This window comes from Meleagris gallopavo, chromosome 12 (genome assembly GCF_000146605.3).
Source record: "Meleagris gallopavo isolate NT-WF06-2002-E0010 breed Aviagen turkey brand Nicholas breeding stock chromosome 12, Turkey_5.1, whole genome shotgun sequence".
Taxonomy (NCBI): Eukaryota; Metazoa; Chordata; class Aves; order Galliformes; family Phasianidae; genus Meleagris; species Meleagris gallopavo.
Genome location: NC_015022.2, coordinates 11,425,341 through 11,432,301, shown reverse-complemented (window position 1 = coordinate 11,432,301; position 6,961 = coordinate 11,425,341).

Sequence of the window (6,961 nt, the reverse complement as noted above, 5' to 3'; positions counted from 1 at the left end):
AAAAAAAAAAGAAAAAAAGTGAAGCCATTCTAATGATCTATTTTCTTTTATGAAAATCTACGTAGAATTGGTTGCCATATCAGACTGCTTAAAATTTAGTTCTATACATATACAGAAGCTATCAGTGTTAAAAAGTCTAAAGTTCTAAACAGCTGAGTTTTCACAGTACCCAGTTGTTTCACACTAAACATGCTGCACCTCCCTACTAGGAAGAAGCAGATGAATTCCTTCAATTCTCTTTGTAATTCAGATCCAAATCCTCCTGAAGCCACTGGAAAGATTTCTATAAAGACAGCTTACTGGGACTTCATTGTAGACTACTTGTATCACTGAGGTGAGTTCTTCATGTTGTTATTTGAGGACTTCCAATCTCAACGCTCCAATCTGTAAAGCACTTTCTCCTCTTGAAACTGAGGTTGTATATTTAGAAGAGAGCTATTGGACAGCAGCAGATGCTTGTTACTGGTCCATGGCAGTATTTCAAACTGTACACATTCTAAGCGTATACTTTCAGTAAGTGTTGAGGTAAGAAATCATACCGAGGGTAAAAAAATGTCCTCAGGTGACATCAAGGACAACAAGGATGAAGGAGATTCGCTTTTGACAGGCAAAAGGCTAACTGTCATTCTTGCCCTTGCAGGTGTGCTCTCACAAGGCTGGGAAAGTCTTTATTTTTGGGGGTTTCCATGGTAATGTTGGCAGTCCTAAATGGAAACAAAAATATTTAAAAGGATATGTTAAAAGAAAGTGGGATTCAAACATGACTGAGGTTTATGTTTTTCTAAGAGTAGAAAGCAGAAACACTGTTGTACATGGATTTTAAAATTCCATCTAAATTAAATCCAAAGAGAAATTCAGGCACATTTTTACAAACTGTTGTGGGTTTGGCATCATAAAAAACACTTTACCAAAGGCCTTCCAAGGGTCGGCAAGCACAGACTGACTCTTTTCATGCTCTGTTTTCTGAAATAGGTGGCTGTTTTCTACAACTTGAATTTCCATACAATCAAAATGATCATTGCAGTAAAAACAGCTGCTGCCAAAAATACAGAACACAAAATTCTATGCAGGTTTCGTATATTATAGCAGTAGCCTTTGAATGTTTCGAAGGCTTAAAAATGAAACTTATGCCATCTTGAAAAGAAGCCTGCAATGCTGAAGAGAGAATTCTTTCTTGATTTCTTTTTCTTTTTTTTTTATTTTTGGTCCTGAAAATCAAAGAAACTGTAAGAAACTGTAGCTGTGTCGCTTCAGGGTGGAGAGCCCCAGTGTGTCCTCCATTGCCTTTAGGAAAGGAGGGCACTGGCCCTGCAATGCAGTGTCTGCCATCACAAGTCTCAAGAATCGTATCATCATAGAACGGCTTGGGTTGGAAGAGGCCTTAAAGATCACCCAGCTCCAGCCCCCTGCCACGGGCTGGTTGCCCCCACTAATCAGGCTGCCCAGGGCCCCATGCAACCTGGCCTTGAATACCTCCAGGGATGGGGAACCCACAGCTCCCTGGGCAGCTGTGCCACCAGGCGTGGACACAGATGGGGCCTCATGAGAGCAGATCAGATGGGGACAATCCTCTCCCTGCCCCACTGCTACCTCCCTTTTAAGAGAAAGATTTCTGGAAGCCTCTGATACTGTAACCAAGTACCAGGCACCAGCCAGTTTTGTTTTGTGCCCTCAAGAGCAAGAGAGTGCCAAAATGACTCAGACAACGATGCAGATGTGAGGGAAGCCCTGACACTACATCACCACACTGGTAATAGTGGGACAGATCCCAGTGACCTCAGGAAATGACAGGGGGAAGCCTCCTCCTTTCTATTGCTGCAGCAGTCTGAGAAGAAGGCCCGAAGAGGAAAACGTCACCTGTGCCCTTTCCCTTTGCTTGCTTTTGCTTCCAATGGAATACAGCAGACAGATGGCTCAATGCTAAGGTGGACTGGGGACCTGGTGGCAGTGCTATTTATACACCGGGGTTGGAAGAAGTGCCTCTGTTATAAGGTCCTGCTTGAAAATAATCCCGGACCTGTAAAAACTTCCAAAAATTGCTTTCCTCAGTATAGAAGCCGGATATATATTTGTTGAATCAGGCTCTTAATTAGGTTGGATACAAAGGGCTTTTCTCCCCAATACTTCCTGGTCAGCAGCAGTGCCCCCTGCTTTCCGCTAACCCTGACGTGGCATTCTGTGGGTATTATTTACTTTCACAAACACACCGTAGCGATCAATAATTGATCCCCTTTCTTCCCCCTCCCCCTTTTAATTTATTAATTATATTTTTCAGGCCACATTTCTTCCCACTTACTTGGGCTGCTCTTTTCATTAAAACAAGTTCTCCAGCTGCCCCCAAATGTTTGCCCTTCCTGTCCATTCTTGGGCATGCCAAAACTGTTAGTGCACAACAGGAAACCAATAGCTTGTGCTATCGGGAGACATTTCCTTCACAGCACAAAACGTCTGAATAATAATTTCAAGCAAGGCTTCACCCATTTCCTGTAAAAGGAGGGAAGTTTGCCTATCCTAGTCCCTCAGAGCTCTTTGTTTCCATCCCTTCATGACGTAATGCTTTCTGCGCAGGGAAGATGGATCATTTTCCCTTAGCAGCACTGAATTCAATATCCTGTGTAAAGATTTGATACCAGTATTCAGCAATGAAACATGCAACGCATACAAATAATAAAAAAGATGTGCTATAGTTTATACTTGTGATGTCTCTTTTAAAAAATAAATCAACTTTTTAGTGTCTGGAAAATAGCTGAAATGAGAACATGAATGCTAAAGACAGCGTGTTTTATTAAAAGTTTTAATGCAGTATTAGCAATGTGGGTGTCAACTATGTCAACTACTGCACGTCCTGCAGCAGATCTAACAGCCCGCCTGCATCAGCACTTGCTGAGCACCAAAATGCCCCAGTCTGAATTGTCCACTATAAGGCTCTGGATTTTACAGGAGCATTGTGAATAAACTGTCTCAGGCACTGAGTCAGTACATCAATTAAGCACATGCTTAACTTGGAGATGGAAGGGACACTTAAAGGCCATGTAGTCCAACTGCCCTGCACTGAACAGGGACACCTACAGCTGATCAGGTGCTCAGAGCCTCGTTCAGCCTGACCTCAGGGCTCTGGTGTCTATATGGCAAATAAAATCAAATTGAAAAATCACTTAAATAAATGCTGAAGAGTGACTAAATTTGTTAAACGTTATGCTACATCAAAACCTTAATATAAGGTTTATATTATAGGAAAAGCTAACAGCAGTATTACCCTTTTGGCTGTTTCCAGCGTGTAAACCAACATTCGCAAAGTGCTCTGGAAAGGTCTGTGGGTAACATTATGGACTGACAAGAATTGGCATCTAAGTCCTCTTCTATATAATAAAAGCATTGCTTTTGGAATTGTTAAAAAAGGAACTGTCAAGCAGTGTGCATGCTAATACTCCAGAGCTGGAACATTTAGAGATGTTTAGGATGCATAATTTTAGGAAAACTGTCTTAAAGTGCCCTTTAACCAAACAAAATAGACATAGAAATTTCTACATATGAAATACTGTTTCCACTGAATCCTGCTAATCTATATTTGTTCAACGATGCAACTTGGAATCAAGTTATGCAGATTATTTAATTTTCAACAGTTTTTTTTTATTATTATTTTTTTAACAAGCTTAATAAACCTTATGGATATGACTTTTTTTTTTATCATCTGCTGCAGCAATCCAGAAAGCTTAAAAGGAAAATTTGTCAAAGAGTTTAAGTACCTTAAAAACTGCTATTGTCACAATTGTTATGGTAGTGCAGTCTTAATTACATTATTTGTCTCACACAAGCATAATAAATGTCTCCCTCCATTATTCCGAAGACAATAAAACTTTCATTACATTTGTGTTTTCTGTGTGTTTGTCATTTGAAATGTTCAACCCAAATATGAAGTACTACACCTCTCTCACTCTAATTTCCTTGCTTCAGTCAAGAGGCTGAGAATTTATCATTTTCTTCCCTCCTCCTTCAACACATATCACATGCACTCCTCAGTGTCTGCCTCCACAGCTGGGAAGCCACAGGTAGAAGGCACCTTCCTTCACACGGGCTCCAGACACATCTGTGTGAGCTAAATAAACCATTTCAGCAGCTTTCTGCTAGGAATCGTGCGTAAGAGCAGCAGCTTTGCGATTCAGTTTCTCTTGCTGGAAAGGCAGGAAGGTGTTTCCTTGCTACAGGCAAGCAGGACATTTGCATTTCATGGCTTCCAAAGCAATTTGTCATTTTGGGACCAAAGCAACAGGGAGTCCATGCCCTGGGAAGTTTTCATCCACTCCTACAACCTTCAGTCATCACTTTCCCCCGAATGGCTGTAAGATGTGGGACATCACCACTCTCTCTATTTGTTTCACAGGCACTGTGTGGGTTTTGATCCACTTCACTTGGGGCTGAGGGCAATGTTTCCCCCTCTGTGTCTCTGACAGATCATAAAACTGCTTTCTACACTAAACAAACAAACAAACCCAACAAAACAAAACAAACCTATAAAATATATAATTCTTTTTCTTTTTCTAATCTTACGACCTTAAATTGGTCTATCTTGTTGAAAACCTGCTTTGAAGGTGACTCTCCAAAGCTATTATTGCCATTTGGGTGTGACTAGGTTACATTTAATTAACAAGATCCCAGTGTCAGTAGTTCATTCAATGGTTGGTAAGGTTCCTGCCATCTATCCACAAAGCAGAATGCCAGGCGAGCCGGGGTGCTCTGAGGAAGCAGTGCAAACATTTGATGCTCAAAGAAACCAGCTACGAGGAGGGTGCACATGCTGAATACATCTACTTGTGCCTACTGGTAGGAAAAGCTAACAGCAGTATTACCCTTTTGGCTGTTTCCAGCGTGTAAACCAACATTCGCAAAGTGCTCTGGAAAGGTCTGTGGGTAACATTATGGACTGACAAGAATTGACATCTAAGTCCTCTTCTTCCCATTATTAACCTCTAATATTGTATGTACTTCAGCAAACTTCACTAAAAATCCCATGACAGTAAGATTTTGTGCTGTGGAATGGATTACCGAACTCTGTCCATCTGTCAAAACACACAAACAAATGACACTTAGGCCTCTCTTCTTGTTCAACAGAGGTTCAGAAAAATTGGGAGACTCGATGTAGGTCAGACTGGAATCAGTGAGAAAAAGGAAGCTGAAATAGCAGTCTAATAGCCATTGCAGAGGCTGTAACTGTCTGCTAGCTCCTGTGATAGAACACACAGTGCCAGAGTGCAGATGGCATATGCTTTCTCTACTATGCATATCCAGATTGGCAGAGAAGGTCGAGTGTCCTCTGCAGCAGCACTGATGACATGGCTGGTGGGGAAGGGGGGGATGTGATTCAGACACTGCCCTAACAGAACGATGTCAGCAGTCAGGAACAATCAGATGTCCCCACTAAGCTCACAGAGGCACAAAAGGAACTAACAGCTGACATTTTTAACACTGGAATTTTCAGGCAAGTCAGATCATTATTTTTTATCAGAATCATGATATAAACAGCATATCATATATAACTCCTGCCTTAGAGTCCTGCTAGGCAACAAAGCGGCCTCAGAAACGAGATACCTGTCTAATCTATGTTCCTTAAGTAGGTTAAATCCCTCTAACACCTTTCATGCCAGCATTTATTCTGTATGGTGCTCAGGCTCTCATTATGTTTGACATTTTATCTCCGTTATTGAATTGTCTTTTCCTTGTTTTGCTCATTCACAGTGTACACTGGCCAGCCTACAAAAACGTAATTTGAGTGTTTTAAATGAGACTGATATATTTTGACTGTGTCCTTGCTGACATAAAGGACTGTAATGCAGCCAGCTGTTCATTGTTACTATATTAAATAAAGCAAAATCCCCTTGTGATATACTATATACTAACAAATGATGTAATGAAGCTCTGGCCATGTGAAAACTCTATCATGATACCACCCAGCATCCCCATGAGCAGCCAAGAGGCCAAATCACTTGTCTGAGAAGCCCCGTTAACACGGCGCCCTTACAACCCAGAGCTGTAATTGCTTTAACCTGACACGCTGCTCATATTCTGTCCTGCATGCTCCAGTACGCGTACACATTTCTTTCCTCTCTGCTGGAGAAAAGGCGTACAAAACAAAGCCATCTTAACACATTTCTCTGCCTTCTTTCCCGCACATGCACCAGGGTGGCAAAAGGTACAATGCAATGGGTGGGGAGAACTGGTAGCAGTGTATGGCTTTTGAGACCCCTCTACATCTGGGAAGCAGGAAAGGAGGTAAGAGCAGGCACTGCTTTTACTAAGGGAATTTTCAGGCAAGAGAAACCAAATCAAAAATAGCAAACCAGGTTTAAACCTTCAGAATGCACTGATAGTGCCCGGTCCTTCAAAGGAAAACTCAGATGTGTGGGGTGCCTTCCAGCCAGTCACATGCTGCATGGGGACACGGTGATGGAATCATGTCACCTATATAAGCCACTGGCTGTGGAAATTGTGCACTGCAATACAGCTCTAGCTGAATTTGTGGAAGGTTTACACAAAAACTGACCTTTGGTGAGTTTACACTTACATCAAATTTGAAACATTTATCTCTTGCCCTTTTCGGCGCCCATACAAGGCAGTAGTTAGCAGAAGGTTCATGCTGTCTGGGTATGGTGGAGAACAGGACTGAGGGCACTGCAGTGACACAGCTGTCTGCACTGTGTGCTGAGATAACTTGCTTGGAGCCAGAACAGGTATCTCCACTAAGCAATGCAGACATACCCCAAGCACTGAGATGAGCAGAAACTGTGATTTCACAAACACCAGTCCCGTACATGAGTTGTGTGGTTAAAGATTTCAGACAAGGAATAAACTCCCATCTGAACTCCAGCCCTGCTCTGTGGCAGTTTTGTCTACGTGCTACGTGTTCTCTCCTAGAGGGTTCATTACAAAAACATCAGTGGCCTTTCACTAGCAAGGAAGGGGAGGA